The 23088-nt window shown below is 42.9% G+C and overlaps 1 protein-coding gene across 1 annotated transcript in view; it reads right to left on the reverse strand.

Moving 5' to 3' along the window:
- The window catches only part of LOC144595281 (PC3-like endoprotease variant B), a 560764-nt gene that overhangs the window by 166715 nt on the left and 370961 nt on the right, over window positions 1-23088 (reverse strand). The gene's annotated exons all lie outside the window — the stretch shown is intronic.

Here is a 23088-nt window from a genome sequence, read left to right on the forward strand (position 1 = left end):
TCCTTGAAAGAAGCTCCCCGTAAAGACGTAATGATTTTTGTGGAAAGAGCATCCACTTTCTATAAAAGGTAGACACAAAGTTCAAATAAAGATCTGGTTTGGCAAAAACTCAAGGCAGTTCTGAAATAGGCCCTCAGCCTCCTGAGACCACTGTTACATTGACGACTGTATTTCAACAAAGACATAGGGCAGCACAGTGATGCAGCAATAGAGTTGCTGCCTTACAGCACCAGAGACCCAGGGTCGATCCCAACTACGGGTGCTGTCTGTATGGAGCTTGTACGTTCTCCCGTGATCACGTGGGTTTACTCCAGGTGCTCTCGTTTCCTCCCACACTCCAAAGATGTACAGGTTTGTAGGTTAATTGGCTTCAGTAAAACTTGTAAATTGTCCCTAGTGTGGAGGATAGTATGGGGTGATTGCTGGTCGGCATATACTCCGTGGGCTGAAGGGCCTGTTTCCATGCTGTAGCTCTAAACTCTAACTTCTAAACTAAACTTTATTCCATCCTTTAACCAGGGTAGGATTTTAGTTTGGAATGAGCGAAAGGAAGTGAAACCTGCTTCTCCCAATATTGATTAATTGGACTGGAAGGAGAAAGAACAGCATTTGCTGCAAACCTTGAAAGAAAGTCCCCGTAAAGACACAGTGAGAGTGGAAAGACCATCCACTTTTCTATAAAAGGTAGAGACAAAATGCTGAAGTAACTCAGCAGGCCAGAAGCATCTCGGGGGAATAAGGATGGGTGATATTTTGAGTCGGTACCTTTCTTCTAAAATTCGGAGTCTGCATTTTCACCATTGGTTTCCGCTATGATACAGGTCCACCGCTGAACGTCGGGCACTTTTGGTTCTGGAACCTTGCCGTATTATCCATTTTTCTGGCCCAAACGTCACCCATCCTTTTTCTCCAGAGATGCTGCCTGACCGGCTGAGTTACTCCAGCACTTTGTGTCTATCTTTGGTAGAAATCAGCATCTGCAGTTCGTTGTTTCTACATCCATATTTCCGTTGTGCTTTGTGTCAACAAAACAAAAAGGTGCAGCACAATGGCACAGCGGTAGTATTGCTGCCTTCCAGCGCCAGAGACCCGAGTTCGATGGGTTTGACCCTGGCTATGGGTGCTGTCTGTAGGGAGTTTGGACGTTCTCCCTGTGACTGCGTGGGTTTTCTCCAGGTGCTCCGGTTTCCTCCCACACTCCAAAGACGTACAGGTTTGTAGTTTAATTGGCTTCGGTAAAATTGTAAATTGTCCTTAGTGTGCAGAATAGTGCTCGTGTACGGAGTGATTGCTGGTCGGCGAGGACTCGGTGGTCTGAAGGGCCTGTTTCTGCGCTGTATCTCCAAAGCCATTGCCTTTAGATTGCACTAAAATCTTGCTTCATTCTTCTGTTTTGCTCTTGCCGCTGTATTCATTATCGTATTTATCATTACTCTATGTACAAGAATGAATTTCATTGCACCCTGGTGTATAGGACATTCAACAATCTGAATCGGAATCAGGTTTAACTGGTTAAATTATAACTGGTATGCTTTTACATCAGTACACTAGAACAACAGCCGAGCTGGACCGAATTGTGGATGATAATTGACAATTGTTCCATAGTAACAGGATCAACTAATCTCTTAACAAAAGGCTAGACTGTCTTCATACTTGTTGCAAGGCTTCTGACACTTAGTTCTTCACAACCTCAACTTCTTTAAACAAATAATACTGAAATATCACCATTCGTTTCCTCTATGGTACAGGTCCAACGCTGAACTTCTGGCACTCTTGGTTCTGGAACCTTGCCGTATTATCCATTTTTCTGGGCCAACAGAGGTCACGGCCTTGGGGTGGTGAGATACCGGCCTGAAGAGGCAGCTTCGGAAGTGAGCTATGTGAACGAATCTGCCGGCTCCAGCCAGGCCAGAGTTCCAGGGCCCCAGCTGCAGGGGGCAAATTCAACCCTCCGATCACTCGCAGAATATCCCGATGAGGTCTAAAACGGCCACATCACCCGGCTGAGGCACCACATTTTCGGGGGAACTTCTGGGGGGGGGGGGGGGGGGGGGTTGCAAGTGTGCTCTCATATTTTTGTCCATATTAAAGGAGGTGCCAGACCACCAGTTGCCGAAAAATCGGTGGTGGACCTGTACAGGTTTATTATAGTCACATGTACCAAGATGCTGTGAACAGCTTTTGTGGGCACTTAATTATTCCCATTCTACTCCACCATTGAAATTTGAAATTTTACCAGAAGCCTAGCTACTCAGAGCAAATTCCTCACCCCAAAATGTCAGTCAAAACAGATAATATATATTATGAATCCAGGGTCCTATTCAACTGTGTTAGCAACAGGGTAAAAATGTAATTCAGTCACAGCCTCACAGAATTTCATGGGGAATAATGTTAAAGGTCCCTTGAAATTGCTGTGCTAGCAATAAATGTGAAAATGCCAACATGTTGATAGTGTCTGAGACTGTGATATAGCACTCTGCAAAGCCATATGTCCCCTTCTGACAATGCTGCAACTCTTGTGCCTCCAAAATGTTTGGCACCTGTAGCCAGTACTAGAAATACCGACCTCCGTGTCTCAATAACATCTCTTTGGCACAAGAGTGCAGAAAGGTTTGTTTCCGCACTTCACCACCCACATCAGTCACCTTGATGCATTGTTTCTGTCAGAGCAAAGTGAAACAGCTCTGGATGCCCCACATAAGGTAACAATCTACTGTAAAGAGAGAAGTTGGACACTGTTCAAGAGCCAGATAAGCCGTGCTGGGCTTTAAATATTTTCTCCAATATGTTTTTAAGTAGATCAAGGCAATACTGTTATCTTCTGTACAACACGGTCAATGCATCCTCATTGGTTCTTGCAGACTGTATTGCAAGAGTACAATGAACTCAAATGGCTCCTTCCTGGCTTAATAGTGAAGCCCATTACTGGAGAGAAAAGAGGAATAAGATCAGAGAGCCAAGGAAGTGAAGAGACAGAGGAACAGTAAAAAAAAATCTTACCACAAAACTATCCTGCAGTTTAGTAAGGAAAGTAGAACCACCTGATTTCACCGAGGAAACAAATGCTGGAGGAGCTCAACAGGCCAGGCAGTATCTATGATGCGAAATGGATATACAGCATTTTGGTTTGGGACCCTTACTCAGATGACCCCGAGGGTCGGCTCAGTGGTGCAGCAGTTGCTATCTTACAGTGCCAGAGGCCCTGCTTCAATCCTGATTATGGGTGTTATTTGTACGGAGTTTGTACATTCTCCCTGTGACCACGTGGGTTTTCTCTGGGTGGTCTGGATTCCTACCACACTCCAAAGACGTACGAGTTTGTAGGTTAATTGGCTTCGGTAAAAATTATAAATTGTTTTTAGTGTGTACGATAGTGCAAGTGTACAGGGGTCATTGCTGGTTGGTGCAGGCTTGGTGGGCCGAAGTGCCTGTTTCCTCGCTGTATCTCTAAAAGACCCAAAATGTCATCTGTCCATTTTCTTCCACAGATGCTGACTGGCAGGTTGAGTTTCTTCAGCACTTTGTTTGTTTATTCAAGGTTCCAGCATCTCTTGTGCCTCCTGTTTTCATTGAGGGTTTTGTGTGAGAAATCTAAGGCTCTTTAAAGAATTCAGAATCCTTGTCATACAGCAAAGAAACAGGCCCTTCAGTTAAACTTGCTGACCAAGATGACCCAATCACGCTACTCCCACCTGCCTGCATTTGGCCGAAAAACTTCTAAACCTTTCCTATCCATGTACCTGCCTTAATATATTTTAAATATTGTTATAATACCTCCCTCAACTAGCTCCTCTGGTTAGCTCCATATACCCACCACCCTCTGTGTAGAAATAGGGCCTGTTTCTGCACTATACATCCATCTAAGGTCTAAAGTCCATTAAAATAAATTCACAACTGCAATTAACTATCAGGTTGCACTGGAGCCACGGTTGTTCCCGCGATAAATTGGGTGCCATAATGCCAGAGTGAATGCAACACCACCAAGCCTTTGAGGGTTCTATTGTAAATGTTCGCATCAATGGATTTTCTTTGAGCCAAAGGCCAACCACCTTTTTCAGCACATGTCAAAGATCAATAAGTGGGGATGGCACAATATGTAGGGATGGTCTACAAATCTTCCATATACCTATATACTAAAACTCTTGTTTGTTTGTTTATTTGTGATCGAACTACAGCCAAAACGGTACACGATAGCGTGACAATTTTAGGCCCACCTTACTCACCGTTGTCGCTTTAATGGTAAAGCAAGTCGTTTTATTGAAATCGGTGTTATATTTTTAGTTATTCACATTTTAAAGTTTAAATCTATTTCCTAGGGAGGGATGGAGGAGGGAGGGAGGGGGAGGGAGGGAGGGAAGGGGGGAGGAGGGGGGATAAGGGGGGTTGAGGGGGAAGGGGAAATGGGGAGGGGAAGGGGGGAGGGGGAGGGAGGGGGTGAAGGAGAGGGTGCTGCACCAATGCAGGAGAGGTTTGGGCCCAACGGGTCCACTTGGTCTAGTATATTGGACTTGGAGGGCCGAAAAGGCCTGTTTCCGGCTGTATATATATGATATGATATGATATGATATGATATATTACTAAAATTCTCATCTTGTACGTTTGTTTGTTTGTTTGTTCCCAAAATACAGCCAAAACGGTATACGATAGCACAACAGTTTTAGGCCCACCCTACTCACCATTCGCCTGCGGTCTTGATTAATCAAGTTTTCTTACATTTTAAAAACAATTACCTTAATAAATGCGCCCCCCACCCCAGCCAGGAGGAACAGCGCCCGTCCCGGCCTGCCCTTCCTCCCATGGTGCAGTGCAGCAGCAGAGGGTCAAAGAAGATAGCAGCCAGCAGGACGAACAGGCCACGGCGCCTTGCGGCCACTCTCCTGCTGCTGGCCGCCGCGATGGCCGCCCGGGGCCGGGGTGAGTGCCTCTCCCCTTTCCTCTCCCTTCTCGCCCATCCCCGGCGAAGACTCGCTGGCCGGCAATGGATCCACGGGTCAACAGTTGGGGGAGTGTTGCCAGGCCTGCAGGAGAGGTTTGTACCCAACGGGTCCACGCTGCACTAGTGACACACTAAAGCTCAGAATACTTCATTGGGTGTGGAGTGCTGTGAAAAATTCTGGTGTCATTAAAAAGTGGTTAAAACTGCATGTCTTTTTCAGGGTGACAAACTTGACTGCTGCTCCCTTGGGTTGCTGTTTAATGAGCAAGGAATGAAACTCGTAAAGAAAACAAAATTGCACTGAAAGTCACCATTATTTTCATACTACTGGCATCAATTGGGTCAAGCGTGTTTGATAGAACTGTACTTTATGTTGTACTAACAAGACGAGATTCAGGGTTGTCCTTCTAATGTAAAGGTTGAAGGGTCACAAATTCTGTGAAATTGTACATCTCACTGTAATTTTCCAATCTTAGCGATTTAATCCAAGAGAGAAAAAAAATTGTTTTGCTGGTGATGTGTGATTGTGTAATTCAAGCCTATTAGTGGTAAATGAAATACCAGAATCCTGCCTCATTATCTGGAAAGGCCAGGACTGTAACTAAACAGATTTAAAAGTATGGACACACACTTCCAAAAAATAAAAAAAGCTGGAATCATGTCCTTTTGTTGGATTTGAGAAATATATTCCGTAAATAACTGTTTTATCTGACTTCAATCTTACGGAGCATTTGCAAATTATTTTTAGTCTGGTTATTTTTATGAGATAGATCAAATATCCCCCTTCCCATTGATCAACAGATTCCCTCAGTGGGCTGTCGTTTTACTTGTGGTTAAAAAACTCACAAATTAACTTGGAATGGTTAAAAAAATTGACTGCACGTGCCTGCAAGGAAATATCAGCAGATCCTGGCATTTATCTTACTGATTTCAATTATGTTGTTGTGCACACAAGCAGTGGAAAAGACAGTCCGTGTTTATCGCTAGGAATTATTGTACCGCTAGAACTGATTAGAAACAAATGTAAATATAATAAAATGACTCCCCATCCGCATTATTTGATATGCAGGTTCCTTTTTAAATCAATGTAGGCACCTGGGACAAATAAGAATTCAAGTCAGCGGGCACATTGAAACGCACACACACTATTGCGTTCTGGTTTCTCTGGCAATAAATTCCCTGATCCAGTGATAATCCCAATTCGGAAACAGTTCCAGGGCTCATCACCTATGCGTTTTCTTTGTGATATGTAATTCAGTTATAATCCTTTAAGGTGAGGATGTAACGCCTTCGACTAGCGCTATCATGGTATGCTGAATTTTCTCATTCTTGGTACCAGGAAATACTGTTGACCTTTGCTGCTAATCCCGGCACCGCTGACTATAACTGCAAGTCCCGGTATTGAAACCCTGTGTCACAGTCTGATAATCTCATTACCACTGATGACCCCTCCCACCACTGTTAGTACTTTAAAGGAAATGTCTGTGCACAGTTACAGAATGGGTAAATGTGGTCTGAAGCTAAACCCAGTATCTACAGCTTTCTTCTGTTATTCAGGTATACCCAGTTTATAACACGATATAGACCCTGCAAATCTTTCTTGCAATCTGCATTTGAAAAAAAGATAACAACTGCATATGAAATAATGAATAGTAAATGAGGCAGCTACAAGCCCGTACAGTGTCACTGATTAACAGCTATTATTTGAGCTCTACTGGATAATAGGCTGGGTATTCTTCGTCTATCCATGTTCAATTAGGCGGGGGGAGGAGAGAAAGACAGGAACGTCAAGCAATGTAGCCTACCACTGGATTTTCATCGCAGGCTCAATTCCCCACTGCCTATTCCTGCTAGACCATGAACTGGCCATTCAAACCACACTCCTATCCTCCTATATTGAGAAGGGCCCTGACCCAAAACGGCATCTGTAAATGTTGTCCGGAGATGCTGCCTGACCCACTGAGTTACTCCAGCACTTTGTGTCTTTTTGTAAACCAGTGTCAGCAATCTTTTTTATCCACTTATTACTTGCCTGACTTTGTCCCTTGCCCACCTCTCTTCCGGCTTTCTCTCCCCTACTACTATCAGTCCCAATGTAAAACGTCACCTCTCCATGTAGTCCAGAGATGCTGCCTGACCTGCTGTGTTACGAAAGCAGTTTGTGTTTTTTTGCTACGAACTGTTCATTATTTGCTCACCCACCACATGGAAGTTATGGTTAAGAATTGAGGGCATAGAAATCATCTTGTTTCCTTTCTTTCTGCTGATTCAACAATACCAGGTGATGACAGTCGTCACTAGACATTAACCAATTCCTGATAACACACATGTAGAAACAAGGAACTGTAGATGCTGGTTTACACAAAAGGATACAAAGTGCTGAAGTAACTCAGCAGATCAGGTAGCATTCAACAGCCTTGAACGAGCAAGATCTTAGTCCAATGATCAGGAGGTCAAAATTGGCCTCTCTTGCTGGTGTAAGAACCTCTGTAACATCATGAATGTAACAGAGTACTGCAAACTACGACTCACTCCTCGTTGAAACAAGGAACTGCAGATGCTGATTTGCCAAGGAAAGACGCAAAGTGTTGGAGTAAATCAGTGTGTCAGCCCACGTCCCTGGAGAACATGGATAGGTGGTGTTTCAAGTCGGGAGCCCTTCTTCAGAAATTTGTTTTGGTTTTATTGGTTCATTGTTATCTGAAATAATCTAATGAGCCTCCTCTCCATATAAGGTTCAGATCATTCCAACATGTAACACCAGCTTTAGTGGTGCTTGCTAACTGGTGAACATGCCCATTGAATGAATTCGGCAATTCTCAGTAAGGTAACATATTTAAAATATTATTGCTATCATGGTGAATTAGAGCACAAAAGGCAGCACAGTGGCACAGTGGTAGAGTTGCTGCCTTACAGTGCCAGGGACCCGGGTTCAATCCTCACTATGGGTGCTGTCTGTACGGAGTTTGCACATTCTCCCTGTGATTGCGTGGATTTTTTCCGGGTGCTCGGGTTTCCTCCCACATTCCAAAGATGTGCAGGTTTGTAGGTTAATTGGCTTCGTAAATTGTCCCTCGTGTGTAGGATCGAACTAATGTACAGGTAGACAGACACAAAATGATACGGTAATTCAGCGGGTCAGGCAGCATGTCTGGAAAAAAGGAACAGGTGACTTTTTGGATTGAGATCCTTCTTCAGACTGAGAAACACTAAGAGACTGAAAGAAGGGTCTTGACCTGAAAGATCACCTATTCCTTTTCTCCAGAGATGCTGCCTGACCCGCTGAGTATTTTGTGTCTATGTTTGGTGTAAAGCAGCATTGAAGTTCCTTCCTATACTAGTGTACGGGTGTTCATTGGTCAGCATTGACCTGGTGGGTCGATGGGCCTGTTTCCACACTTTATCGTTAAACTAAACTAAAACAAAACTTGCCGTCTCCTTTAGCTGGCTGAAATCCTCCCTGACTTGTTGGCTCCTCATTACATCAACACCATGAGCAGTTGGAAACCATTCTTTTTAACAGGAGGGGTGGTTGGGAATTAATATAGCCAGGCTTCATGCTGGGATGACACACTGCTCACTTCAGTCTTAGTATCACCAGTTCAAATCAGGACCTTTGTGACAAATATGCTGTTTGCAATGTGTAAGAAGGAACTGCAGATGCTGGTTTAAACCAAAAACAGGCACAAAAAGCTGGAGTAACTCAGCGGTACAGGCAGCAGCTCTGAAGTGAAGGAATGGGTGACGTTTCTGGTCAAGACCCTTCTTCGGAGTCTGAAGAAGGGTCTCGACCAAAAACGTCACCCATTCCTTCCCTCCAAAGATGCTGCCTGTCCCATTGAGTTTCTCCAGCTTTTTGTGTCTATGCTATTTGCAATGCCTTGCTCAGCAGATTTGACGTCAAAAGCTAAATTAAGTCTCCGTTCCGGCAAATCTACGTGTTATTCCATTCCTACATGATGGATGTTTCTTTGATGGATGTTTCTTTTTTTGTGTGTTTTTGGGGTTGGGTGGTTTGAGTGCCTGTTTGATGCTTTTATTGTTGGACTGTGTTTTTGGGGGTTTTGGGGTTGTGTAATTTGAATGCCTGTTTAGCGCTTTTATTGTTGGACTGTGTTTTGGGGGGTTTTTGGGGTTGTGTGATTTGAATGCCTATTTAATGCTTTTATTGTTGGACTGTGTTTTGGGGGTTTTTGGGGTTGGGTAATTTGGGTGCCTGTTTAGTGCTTTTATTGTTGGACTGTGTTTTTGGGGTTTTTTTGGGGGTGTAATTTTGATGCTTATTTAATGCTTTTGTTGTTGGACTGTGGGTGATTGAATTAACATTTTGTTCAAGATGGCTGCGCCGTTGTGTTTGGCTGCCTGCCACTGTATGTTTCTTTTTTTTTCCTAGTCAGATGTGCAGCACTTTGGTCAACGTGGGTTGTTTTTAAATGTGCTATACAAATAAATTGACTTGACTTGACTTGACTACACCTTCATTCAGTACTCTTTGCTGAGTGGATGTAACTCTGGATCAAAGGTCACTATTTTGCTGCCTGAGCAGTCTCGTAATCTTTTACTCTTCATAACACTGCAGAAATATATTAAATCACATTTGATGCACCTGAATCAGTGCAACTTCATTCATATTTTATACACTGTAAATTTAATGCCGCAGCATATTTTAAAGTGATGTATTTATTAAATGGCTGGGGATGAACAATATTAAAATATGTGAAGAAATTCAGTTCAGTCAAAAACAAAATGAAAAGTGTCTGACAAGCTTATGAAGTAAGCACAATAAACACACTGTTTTAATATGCTGCAAACTTAAATATACGCACTCTAGAGAGTGTTGACAAGGTATAGATTTAAAAATACTAAATCCATTACTGATCCCCGCTACTTGATTTGGAGCTGTTAATAAATACCATTCACCTTCTTAGTCATTTAAACGGCCAGGTTCATTCATTTACTAACTCTGTGAAGTTAACAACTTTATTGTTTTAGCTTCTACAGTTACAACCTCGTACATTCTTTTGCCAAAGTCCAATGCAACATTGTGATCACAACCTATTGTCTTATTGTTATTTTTCCAGAGTCCACTAATTTGACAGTTTAATAAAGTACAATAGGCAGTTAAATGACTTGAAATAAATTGCATTGCAAACAATTGCGAGCAGAAAGTGGAAGCCAGTGAACAGACTGGCAACAATCTGCAATCAAGCTATCCATACACCTGGACCACATTTCAGCGGACTACAAACCATTTTTTCCCAGATAATAAAACCACAAAATGTTGGAAACAATCAGGATTTAATTTAGCAAGATTTAATTTAGCTTAAAAAATGACACAAAGTGCTGGAGTAAGTCAGTGGGTCAGGCAGCATCCCTGGAGTCATCCATTCCTTCTCTCCAGAGATGCTGCCTGTCCTACTGAGTTACTCCAGCTTTTTGTGTCTATCCCTGGAGAACATGGGTAGGTGATGTTTTGGGTCGGGACCCTTCTCCAGACTGTGTTGGGGAAGGGGGGGTAAATAAAGCCAGAAGAGAGGAGAGGCAGGACCAGGCATGTCAGGTAATAGGTTATCAGAGGCAATGTTTTTTTTTGATAGACAGATGTTTGGATAAAGACTAGAGATGAAAAAATGGTGTGATACAAAAGGTTTGAAGTGTTGCAAATTGTGAAGCCTGAGGAAGGAATGTAGGTGGAGGGGGAGGGGAGAAATGGGAAGTGTGGAGGAGAAAGGGCAGGGGTTGTGGCGGGGGGGGAGTTACATTTTATAATCTTGCCTCTGAGCTCATGACATCATTGATCAGTTTCCAAATGGTTCTTGTTTCTGCTGTCTCATAGATCCAGTGACTTGGGTTCAACCCCTTACCTTTGATGGTGCAGTAGAGTCTTAGAATTGTACAGCATGGAAACAGGCCCTTCAGCCGCCTTGTCCATGCCCACTAAGTTGGCCTCCAGGGAAAGTCCCGTTTGTCCCCACGGCCATATCTCTTCAATTGGTGATCGTTTTGATGAACACTTACACTCAGTCCACCTCAGCCTACGCATTCTCCCGGTTGCCAAACATTTTACCTCCCCTTCCCATGACCATACTGACCTTTCTGTCCTGGGCCTCCCCCACTGCCAGAATGAGGCCACTTGCAAATTGGAGAAACAGCACCTCATATTTCTCTTCGGCAGCTAATAACCCAGCAGTATGAACATTGTTATCTCTAATTTCTATTAACTCCTGCATTTCTTGTCCTCCCCCCTCCCCACCCACCCTAGCCACCCTACTAGTTTCATTATTCTTGCATCCACGTCCTTAACATATCTTCCCCAGACAACAATGGGCCATTATCTAAATCCCTGTAAAGCGTCTTTGAGTATATGAAAAGCGCTATATAAATGTAATGCATTATTATTATTATTATTATGGACTCCACCCTTCCTGAGGTCATATATATAGTTCTGTTTTGGGACATATGACAATAAAACACTCTTGATTCTTGGTGCTTGAAGCCTGACCCCTTACTAATCAAGAACATAACAATCTCCAATTAATTTACAAAAGCTTCACATCTTTGGGATGCGGGAGGAAACCGGAGTATCCGGAGGAAACCCACGCAGTCACAGTGAGAATGTGCAAATTCCACAGGGACAGCACCCGCGGTCTGGATCGAACCCAGGTCTCTGACGCTGTGAGTAACAGTTCTACCAGCTGCTCCACTGTGCCCTGTATCCCAAGATTATGATGGCAAGAGGCGATATTGGAGAGGCCTACAGGCAAAAGGCATGGGCTTAAGGAGACTGAAGGAATTTGCGGAAATTATTTGCAAACCAGAGTACATTGCCTGAGAAAGTGGTGGCGGCAGGTCCTCCCATAACATTTGTAAAGTTTGTGGATGAGCACTTGAATCATCAACAGACATATATGTAGACAATAATAGTCAAAAGTCTAAGTTGTCAAGTCAAAAATAATGCCCCCTCGTCTATATAGTTTGGAGCCCATTTGGAGGTTGTAGTTTAATAGCCTGATGGTTGTAGGAAAAAGCTCCTGTACATTTTCAGGTTCCTATACCTTCTTCCTGATAGCAGGAGTGAAAAGGTTATGGGGAGAATGGGATTGAGGGGGGAAAATAGATCGAATGGCGAAGCAGATTTGATGGGCTGAATGGTCTAATTCTGCTCATATGTCTTATAAATCTTATGATATAACCTTATCTAGGGCGGCACGGTGGCGCAGCGGTAGAGCTGTTGCCTTGCAGCGCTCGCAGCGCTGAGGACCCAGGTTCAATCCCGACTATGGGTGCTGCCTGTACGGAGTCTGTACGTTCTCCCCGTGACCGCGTATGTTTTCCCTGAGAACTTCAGTTTCCTCCCACACTCCAAAGATGTAAGGGTTTATAGGTTAATTGGCTTGGTACAAGTGTAAATTATCCCTAGTGTGTGTAGGATAGTGTTAGTGTGCGGGGATCGCTGGTTGGTGTGGACTTGGTGGGCCGAAGGGCTTGTTTCCGCGCTATATCTCTAAACTAAACTAAATTAGACCTGATGAGCTGAACAGCCTATTTTATCATAATATATTAAAATATGTTCGATGCAAAAATAAATACAGCAGGTCCTGGAGAGCTTGCAAAATTTCATGCCATTCACCCATGAGGGGAGAAAGGAATATTCAAATCACATACAGAATGAAAGAGTTGAAGGAAGAGTCTGCAAGAGTTAAAGGAAAAAAAGGTCGCTGGCTCTGGAAATGAGAAGAATAAGCTGCTTATTAAACTTTAGAAGATTGTTTCCCACACAGAGCAGTTGTAGATATGTAGAACAGCTCACTGCAAAAGCAATTAATGTGAGGTTGATTAACTCCTTTAAACTGTACAATCAGTGGGAGATAATCAAGTATTCTCTGGAACTGTCGGATAAAACCTCTGATTGTGCTGCTAGAGTTGTGGCAATCCAATTGCACCTGACTATACACATATACATATCTGTTTCCGTCTGAACTGTGCGTTTGGCAACAGATTAAATATTCATGCCAAGCTTTCACCTGCAATGTGGTCAAAGTCTGAAAGCTCTCAGGCAGAAGACAGACATCGCTGCTTCCTTAAAATACCTGCGACATTTTATTATCATGGATTGAAAACAAGTTTATTGGTAAAATTATTGAATGCAGCAAACCCTCGTTATAATGGACCGGGGGGGGGGGGGGGGTTGGGGGGGTTGGTAGTAAATGGTGTCCATTATTACCGATTGTCCGCTGTAACGGAATAAAGGATCCACTGCAACCACACAGCGGCCACTCCGTGAATCAAAGAGTTGTTTTCAAGTACAAAGTTCTTTTTAACAGCTAAAAATGTATTTTAGTTACTGCAAGCTAAAAATACTAAAGGTTGTTTGCTGCATTGCTTAATAAAGCTAAGTGTCCATCAAAGCGATTTCTTGTCAATTTCTATGCCTTGTCAATTTCAATATCTCGTCAATTTCAATAGCCTCCTCAGTGTATAACTAGCAGCCTGTGTTCTTAAAGAGACAGTCCGCTATAACAAAATCCATTATAAAGTGGTCTTTAATAACGAGGGTTTACTGTAATGCTATTGCAGTGATTGCAATAAAACGGTTGACTTGGCACAGATGTACAATCAACAGCTGACTGGACCTTCCATCATCACACAAAGCAAAAATTAGATCTGTACTTTTTTTACACCTTGTTAAACCTTTACAATTGCACAATGAAATACTCTTTCTGACAGCACAATAGGCCTTCTAAAACGTCATCACCATCATCCAATGCTCTCACTATTGTCGGACTCATTTCTTAACAGGGTCTCACACGAAACATCTTTCCATAGCTTTGTGAAACACAGCCATTCATCAACAGGCACACATTGAGATATGAAGTGACATCCAAGAGCTAATGCTCTATGTAGAAACAAGGAACTGCAGACGCTGGTTTACCGAGAAGGACACAAAGTGATGGAGTAACTCAGCGGGTCAGGCAGCATCTCTGGAAAACATGGGTCGGTGATGATTCGGGTTGAGTGCCTTCTTCAGATTGATTGTGGTGGAGTTGGGGGGGGGGGGGGGGGGTGGGGGAAGAAAGCTTGGAGAGGCGGGACAAAGTATGGCAGATAGATGGCAGCTGTCTACCTATTATCTGCAACACGTTGTCCTGCCTCTCATCTCTTCCAGCTTTCTTCCCCTCCAAACCCCCCCCCCCCACAACCAGCCTGAAGAAGACTCCCGACTCAAAATGTTGCCTGTCCATGTTCTCCAGAGGTACTGCATGACCTGCTGAACTGTTCCAGCATTTGTGTCCTTTTGCCAATTCTACATGTTGTTCAAGCTGGTATTTCAGCATTTTCCTGTTTGGGGTGGCACAGTGGTGCAGATTAATTTGGGATGCACAGCTTGTGAAAAGCCAGTAGTGCAGCTGTGCTTCACAGCACCGGAGATCCGGTGGCACAGTGGTGCAGCGGTAGAGTTGCTGCCTTACAGCGCCAGAGACCCGTATTTGATCCTGACGATGGGTGCTGTTTGTACAGAGTTTGTATGTTCTCCCTGTGACTGCATCGGTTTTTTCCAGGTGCTCCAGTGTCCACCCACATTCCACAGGTTTATAGGTTAAGTGGCTTCTACAAATTGCCCCTAATGTGCAGGATGCAAAATTGGAGGAGCCGCACCTCCTATTTCGCTTGGGTAGCTTACAACCCAGAGGTATGAATATTGAATTCTCTAATTTTAGGTAATTTATACAAACACTCCCCTCCCCCTTCCTCCATTAAAAGTCAGTTAACCAGTTCCACAGTTTACAACGATGTATCCCTCTTGGGATCAAGCCGTTCCAGCCAACAATCGGCCTATCAGGGAGCCACCCTGCCAGATGTCACTTGTTGCCAGCCCTGATTTGTCCTAGTCTTTTCTTGCTTCCAGTTCCATCCCCTCTACAATCAGTCTCAAGATGGGTTCCAACCCAAAACGTCACCTATCCATGTTCTTCAGAGATTCTTGTTGATGGGACTGGAAAAGGGGATTGGTAAAATGTTATCCTCCCTCCTCCCCCCCCCCCCCCCCCCCTCCCTCCCTCCCTCCCGTCTCTCTCCCTAGGAGATAGATTTAAACTTTAAAATGTGAATAACTAAAAATATAACACCGATTTCAATGAAATTTCTTCCATTAGCACCAAAGGGATGACGGGGAGCAAGGTGGGCCTAAAATTGTTGCACTATCATGTACCGTTTTGGCTATAGTTCAGGAACAAACAAACAAACAAACAAACAAGAGTTTTAGTATATAGAAGATTGTTGGCCATTACCTGCCCCAAGATGCTACAAAATGGAGCATTGAGTCTGGACAATGGTTTCCATTAACACTAAGGCTGGCTGATTGCTCAGAAATTAAATGAACATGTGGCTTGGAAATGTGGCTTGCAAAATGCTGCAGTGACTCAGTGGATCAGGCAGCACCTCTGGAGAAAAGGGATAGGTGACATTTTGGGTTGAGACCCTTCTTCAGACTGAGAGTCGGGGAGAGGGACACTAGAGGTATGAAAAAGCTCAGAACAAATCAGAGCCGGCATCGATGACCCAGGAAAGGAGGAGCCCACAATGGTCCATTGTTGGCTGTGGAAGAGGTGATATCGAAGGGATATATGAATGTAAACAGTGGAACTAGCAGGACGACTAAGGTGGGGGAGGGGCAGAGAGAGAGGGAAAGGGTTTCTTGAAGTTAGAGAAATTAGATTGATGAGGATATTCCCAGGACTCGAGGGTGTGAGCTATAGGGAGAGGTTGAGTAGGCTGGGACCTATTCCTTGGAGCGCAGGAGGATGAGGGGTGATCTTGTAGAGGTGTATAAAATCATGACAGGCAGACATCAGTTAGACGCACAGAGTCTCTTGCCCAGAGTAGGGGAATTGAGAACCAGCGGACATAGATTTAACATAAAAGGGAAAAGATTGAAAAGGAATCTGAGGGATTACTTTTCACACAGTGTGATGTGTGTACGGAACGAGCTGCCAGAGGAGGTAGTTGAGGCAGGGACTATCGCAATGTTTAAGAAACAATTAGATAGGCACATGGATAGGATAGGTTTAGAGTGGCCAAATGCAGGCAGGTGCACTAGTGTAGATGGGACATGTTGATCGGTGTGGGCAAGTTGGGCTGAAGGTCCTGTTTCCACGCTGTGTGACTCTATGACTGTAAATCAATATCAATATCAAGGCTTGGAAATTTGCCTTATCCCAAATCCAAGCTACAGATACTGCCTGGAAACCCAAAGTGGCCCGTGCTCTTGCTGCTGAATGGATTGGTACACCCAGTTTCTGGCCTATGAAAGGTGATCAGGAAATTCTCAATCAGTCATCCCTAACATCCTTGCGAAAGCCCTTAACATCCTTGACATTGGCCTTCTTCGAATTGGATAAAGTGGTTCATATTAGGCAGAAACGGGTCATATATTGGGTTCATATATGGTTCGTATTCGGCAGAAATCGCAAGAGTTTTGACAAAGTGGATTTTCAACTCCGCCAACCCATTATGTTTATATCACATAATAAAGACCACCAAGAAGCATTTCAAATATTTAATGATACATCTTGTTCTCCACCTTCATACTCAATTGCAGTAAGCTGCTCTAATACTCAGTGCACTGCCATGGAGTGTTATTTGTTTTCGCTACAAAACACCTCAGCACATGCCTTTAGAAATCTCTGATTGCGAAACCTCAGCCAAATTCTGCTTCCACCAGACAGGTAAATATCGAAAAAATAAAATATGGCAGTAAAGATAATCTAGAAGTAGTTAACTTGGAAATAATTGACTCCATTTACACCTCACGCTGCCTCGGCAAGGACACCAGCATAATCAAGGACGAGTTGCACCCCGGCCACTCCCTCTTGCCGCCCCCTCCCATCAGGTGAGAGATATAGAAGTATAAAACCGCACACCGACAGATTCAGGGACAGTTTCTTCCCAGCTGTTATCAGGCAACTGAACCATCCTAGCAACAACTAGAGAGTAGTCCTGGGCGACTATTTCCCTCATAGGAAACCCTCGGACTATCTTTAATCGGTGTTTTATTGAACTTTATCGTGCACTGACCATTATTCCCTATATCATGTATCTGTACACTGTTGGTGGCTCAATTGTAATCGTGTATTGTCTTTCCGCTGATTGGTTAGTATGCAACAAAAGCTTTTCTCTGTACCTCGGTACTTGTGACAATAATTAAAACCAAACTAAATTAATTTATTTTGTTTATTTCATGCATTCTTCAAAACCAAGTTTAAAAGGAAGGAATATCTTCTGCTAGATAACTATTCCGAGAAGCAAGCACCACCAAAGTTGTGGACATTTTAGACTTTTCACTAATAGAGAGGCAGAGTTAGAAGGGAATAAAAACACCAAAATATACTTTTCCTTTTAGTTTCATAGTTCTTTAGCTCAAACAACTTTTCATTTGGTGGAATAAATTTGGCTATTTTTACCAAGCTTTAATGAGAAATCATATGCATTGAAATATTGGGAATATTTTTCAGATTTTTGAATACAAAAAAGTGACAATGCTGAAAGCAATGTAATATTTTTACAATGGGATTCGGCCAAAATAATTCCCAATTTGAAAACAGCTCATTCACAGACCTTTCCAAATCTTTCTCTAAGATAAATATTCCCAGTGGGAAGAGAATATATTTGTGAAATGACTGAAAGGACATCAACAAATTTTAAAGAACCAGATCATGAGAAGACGAATGACCCTGAGTTAGGTCAAACATTTTGGTACAAAAACCTTTATTTAAGACTTGGGAAGCCCATTAAGCACCTGTCTTTGAAGTGAAATAATCTTTCTACAGAGGTGACCCAAATCTGTTTACTGCTCTGATTATGCCTGCATAATCAATCACCACCCCCACAGTGGAAGCAATGAGATGGGACTGGAGAAAGGGGATTGGTAAAATGTTATTGTTGGTAAACCATTATCCAGCAATCAGTGCAGTAAATGCAGGAAAATCACATTCATTAATCCCTCCGCGGGATTCTCCCAGAGCCAGAGGGGTTAGGTTTAAGCTGGCCTGCTTTAACCTCTTGCACTGACTGCTGTATTTAAATAACAAGTGTGTCCAAACACAGTGACTGCTGTCCGGCAACAGACCAGTTGCCTGTGTGTCACTTTTACAATGGGGTGAGCCGCTCACAATGAGACGCTTCTGTGTGGGATAATTTATTACTCCTTCTTAATTGAGCAGCTCAACTGGGGATAATGTTTCAGAGAAAGCACTAAATTGTTCAGCAGAAATCAAAGATTTACTGAGAGGCTTGGTTCAATGCAGCCAAATGTTGGCTAATTTTTGTTCCGCTTATCAACAGCTCCTAAGGCCATGCTGTTCTTGATAAATACACATCCCCTCACATTAATACCATTAGCTACTTCGCCATTAACTTTATTTCTACTCTACGCATTTTTTTTCCCTTTGTCCCAGCAGGTTACTGCTTCAATGTGAAAAGAGATCAAAGACAGATTTGAACAAAAAGCAGTTCATTAGAAATAGGGGAAATACAAAATATTATACAAAATGGTAAAGCAAAATAGAGATTTGAAAGATGAAATAACCAGATGCAAGGGCTCAGTATTCTTAGTTTGTTGGGTACATTTTGTGTGTTTAAACAAAACAGAGATGACCCTTGCTCAGCCCTTGGTTAGTTTGCAGGGACTGTGCTTGCACTTGGATTTCTAGGTAACGGGGATACAAATGATTTGTTGTCAAACCTTTGCAATTGTGCTCACTTAATTAGTCATTGATTTATTCATGAATAGTTGCACTTGAACTAAACCACAAAAAGTGTTGCTGCCTCTGGATGAAAGTTGGCAGAGGCTTGATTCCATTTGTGGGAACTGAATGTGAAAATTTTTACATGTAAAAATCGCGGGAATGATTGGGTTAACGCATGAGGAACGATTGACGGCTCTGGGTCTGTACTCGCTGAAGTTTAGAAGGATGGGGGGGACCTCATGGAAATGTATCAACTAGTGAAATGCCTGAACAGAGTGAATGTGGTGAGGATGTTTCCACTAGTGGGAAAGCCTAGGGTCAGAGGGCATTGCCGCAGAATAAAAGGACACACCTTTAGAAAGGAGATGAGGAGAAATTTCTTCAGCCAGAGGGTGGGGAATCTGTGGAATTCATTGCCACTGACAGCTCTGGAGGCAAAGTCATTGGATATTTTTAAAGTAGGGATCGACAGATTTTTGATTAGGAAGGGTGTCAAAGGTTATGGGAGGAGAATGGGGTTGAGAGGGAAAGATAGATTAGCCATGGTGGAATGGTGGAGTAGACTCGATGGGCCGAATGGCCTAATTCTGCTCCTGTGACTAATGAACATGAAAATTAATTTGTACTGAAATGTGGCCAGTAACTGGATCATAGAGGAAAAGTTGTTTAGGGTATTAAATAATAATGAAAATTCATTTTTAATGGAAATTGATGGAGCCCCTCCAAATATCACAATGAGCTACTGAGTCCTCCATGCTCCCAACATGTCAATGTACAGAAGAGGTTGGACATGTATTAGTTATAGGGAGAGTTAGGATAGGTTTGAATTGTTTTCTCTGGTGTGTCAGAGACTGAGGGAAGACCTGATAGAAGTACATAAAATTATGAGAGGAATAGAGAGGGGAAGCAGTCAGAAACTCTTCCCCAGAATGGACATGTCAAAGTCTAAAAGGCACAGCTGAAAGGTGAGAGGGACCGAAGTTAAAGGAGATGTGTGGGGAAATTATTTTACACAGAGAGTGGTGGGTAATTGGAAAGTGCTGCCATCGGTGGTGGTGGAGGCAGATACGATAGTGGTATTTAAGATGCTTTTAGATAGGCACATGGATATGTAGGAAATTGAGGTATATGGATAACATGCCGGCAGAAGAAATTAGTTTAACAGCATCATATTCGGCACGGACATTGTGGGCCGAAGGTACTGTTCCTGGTGCTGTACTGTTCTATGTTCTATGTTCTCTGCAGTGTGACATGCAATCACTTGCAACACACATTTGAATATTGTTTCGAGGATTTTCATTGAAACAAATCCATCAAACGGACCATTGACTTCAGCTTCATTTTACGATGCCTCGGAAAAGCAGCCTACATAATCAAAGAATTGTCCCACCACAGAATTTCTTTATTTTCCCTACTGCCATCAGGCAAAGGATACAGAAGCTTGAAAGCACGCAGCACCAGACTCAGGAACAGCTTCTTCCCTCCGTTATTAGGTTTCTGAACAATCCTTCCATAAGCAAGGGTGCTGGCTGATTCACTTGTATCCCACTGTGGACTTTGTCTACGGTACTGATGTGGTGCAATGCTGAGAACTATATTCTGCACTCTGTATCTTCTCCTTTGCTCTATCTATTGTACTTGAGTTTGATTTGATTGTATTTCTGTATGGTATATCTGATCTGTTTGGTTAGCATGCAAAAAGAACAGCTTGTAGTGGAGCCTACCAGGGAAAAGGCAATTCTGGATTTAGTGTTGTGTAATGAGCCAGATTTGATTATGGAGCTTAAGGTAATGAAACCACTAGTAGGTTGACACTCAGTGACCATAATATGATAAAATTCAAAAGCAATTTGAGAGGGAGAAGATGACATTGGATGTGTCGGTGTTACAGCTGAGTAAAGGTGACTAAAGAGGCATGAGGGAGGAGCTGGCTAAAGTCGATTAAAAAGGGACACTAGCAGAAATGACGGTGGAACAGCAATGGCAGGAATTTCTGGGAATAATTCGGAAGATGCAGGATCTATTAATTCAAAAGAGGAAGACCGATTCTAATGGGAGAATGAGGTGACTGTGGCTGACAAGGGAAGTCAAAGACAGCATAAAACTAAAATAGAAGGCACGTCACATTGCAAAGATTAGTCAGAAGCCAGAGGATTGGGAAGCTTTTTAAAAAAACAGAAAGTAATTAAAGAGGCAGTACAGGGAGAAAAGATGAAATATGAAAGTAAACTAGCCAATAATATTAAAGAGGAGAGCAAAAGTTTATTCAGATATATAAAGAGTAAGAAAGAGGCAAGAATGGACTGCTGGAAAATTATGCTGGAGAAGTGATAATGGAGAATGAAGAAATGGCAACTTTTTTGCATCGGTCTTCACAGTGGAAGACACCAGCAACATGCCTGAAATTCAAGAGGGTTGGGGGGTAGAGGTTAGTGGAGTGGCTATTACTAAGGAGAAGGAACTTGGGAAGTTAAAAGATCAGAAGGTGGATAAGTCACCTGGACCAGATGGACTGCACTGTAGGGTTCTGAAAGAGGTGGCCCCAGAGATTGTGGAGGCATTAGTTGTGATCTTTCAAGATTCACTGTCAGGAGAGGTCCCTGATGATTGGGAAATTGCAACTATTACTCCGTTGTTCAAGAAGGGAGGAAAGCAGAAGAGTGGAAATTATAGGCCAGTTCGCCTGACTTCAGTGGTAGATAAGATTTGAGTCCATTATAGAGGATGGGTATTTAGAAACTCATGATAAAATTGGCCAAAGTCAGCATGGTTTTGTGAAAGCGAGCTCTTATCTGACAAATCTGTTGGAATTCTTTGAAGGATTAAATAGCAGTATCGACAAAGGAGAGTCAGTGGAGGTGGTTTACCTGGATTTTCAGAAGGTCTCTGATAAAGTGCCGCGCATGTCTCAGCCAAAACCAGTCAAAGATACTTCCAACTGCCACCCCCACTCAGTCATCCATCTCCTGTCAGATTCCCCCTCCAGTAACTGGCCTCCAGTTGACCCTGCATTTGACTCAATTCCACCCTCACCTCAACCATCAATCGATATACTTGGTCAGGTTAGTTTGGCAACAGCTCTGCCTAAGACCACAAGAAATTGTTGTAGATGTAGCCGAGTTCATCATATGAACCAGCCTCCCCACACTCACCGACCCTCTGCCCTCATTAATTCCACCTACACTTTACGCTGCCTCGGGAAAGCAGTCAACATAATCATTGAGGAATTCATTGCCACGGAAGGCTGTGGGAGGCCAGGTCATTGGGTATTTCTATGGTGGAGATTGGCAGATTCTTGATTAGCAAGGGTGTCAAGGGTTATGGGGGGAAGGCAGTAGAATGGGGTTGAGAGGAAAGTTAGATCAGCCATGATTGAATGGTGGACCAGATGCAATGGGTCAAATGGCCTACTTCTGCTCCTATAACCTATGACCTTATCAAGAACCATTTCCACCCAGTCATCCACCCATTTCTCATCAGGCAGAAGACACAAAAGCTTGAAAGCATGTATCACCAGATTCAGGAACAGCTCCTTCTGTAAAGTTTCTCCGTAACTGTAATGTTTGTATTTTACACTTTTGTATTTTACTCTTTCCATTACCCGTTGTACTTGTGTATGGGTTGATTGTACACGGGTATAGTATGATTTGACTGGATAGCACACAAACAAAGTTGTCTGCCGTATTAATTAAAAAAGTCATTAAATTAGAAATCTCTTGCTGTTTTAAATAAATTGCTAGTTTTCTATTTTTTCTAACAAAGTGGATGACATTAACTTTTTCTACACTGTATTCCATCCGCCATGGCATTGCCCATTCATGTTGCCAGTCTACATTCCTCTGAAGCCCATCAGTACTCTCCTCACGGCCAGCCAACACTGACACCTCACTTTGTATCATCGGCAAACTTGGATACATAACATTTGATCACTTTATTAAAATCATTGATATAACTTGCAAATAGCTTGGTTCTCAACACTGATCCCTCTTTGCGCCATCAGTCATGGTCCACGGCTTCCCAACCTGACAACGGCTTGTTTATCCCTTCTGTTTTCTCTCTTTTTACCAATCCTGAATGTGCTTCAGTATATTATCCGTGATATCATGTGGTCTAATTTTATTTAATAACCTCTTGTGTTAAAGGGTTCAAGATCAAATACATCCTCCACATGACCAGGAGGATATATGACAACGTCCGACTAATTCTCAAACTGAAGAGAGTCAGTATTTCAACAGACATGCCAAACCATTGCCAGAACATCTGAGAGGACAGGATGTTCATGGCCAGGATCATGTTCTGAAAATGTGGACACTTGCAAAAGTTGTGGGAAAAACTGAGACTCTTAGATCATACATCGTGGAGACAGAACCTTCCAAAATCAAATGCTTTCTGAAAGACCAAGTACAC

The sequence above is a fragment of the Rhinoraja longicauda genome, chromosome 7 (assembly GCF_053455715.1).
Source record: "Rhinoraja longicauda isolate Sanriku21f chromosome 7, sRhiLon1.1, whole genome shotgun sequence".
NCBI classification, from domain to species: Eukaryota; Metazoa; Chordata; class Chondrichthyes; order Rajiformes; family Arhynchobatidae; genus Rhinoraja; species Rhinoraja longicauda.